Consider the following 778-nt stretch of genomic DNA (forward strand, 5'->3'; position numbering starts at 1 on the left):
GCCGGCACACCCTCTATGGCAACTTCGTCAAGTTGTTGTAGTTGAGGGTAAGCTCTACATTGTGCGTCGTCTGGTCTTCGGGAACCGTGCATCTCCCCGTTGCTGGTGTGCTGTCTCCGGGCTTTTGTGCTGGTTAGCTATTAGAAAGCTGGGCATCTTCAGCCTGCACGTCTACATGGACAACTTCTTTGGCTGGGACTTCGAAGACAACTTAATCATGTATCATGGGATGCTCCATCCACGTCAACAAGTTCAACTTCTCTTATTTTGGGAAGCGATCCAGTGCCCTTTTGAGGATAAGAAGCAAGAGCATGAGAGTGTCTTGAAAATCATTGGCTTCTGGGTTGATGCCAACCAAGGCTCCCTCTCTCTTCCTCCGAACTCCCTCATCGACATAGTTGAGAAAATCAATGTCTTCTTGTCCACACCCAATCGCAAACCCATCCTTCGTGAATGGCAACAGCTGGCTGGCCACCTCAACTGGCTTCTAAATGTTCTACCTTGGGCTCGTCCCACACTTTCAGCCCTCTACCACAAGACTAGTGGAAAAACTTGTCCTCTTGGTGCTGTACACCTCAACACAGAAGTCATCTCTGACCTTTCCTGGCTTGTGAGCATCATCCCAAAGGCAGTTGGCGTCCGCTTCTTGGATGATGGTATCTGGGACGACGCCGCTGCAGATCTGGAGCTCTGGACTGATGCTAGCCTAACTGTTGGCATGTCCTTTGTGTACGGAAATCAAGGCTTCATGTATGAGATGAAGGAATGCCCCCCTGAT

This window comes from Laccaria bicolor, genomic scaffold (genome assembly GCF_000143565.1).
Source record: "Laccaria bicolor S238N-H82 LACBIscaffold_26 genomic scaffold, whole genome shotgun sequence".
In the NCBI taxonomy this organism is placed as follows: Eukaryota; Fungi; Basidiomycota; class Agaricomycetes; order Agaricales; family Hydnangiaceae; genus Laccaria; species Laccaria bicolor.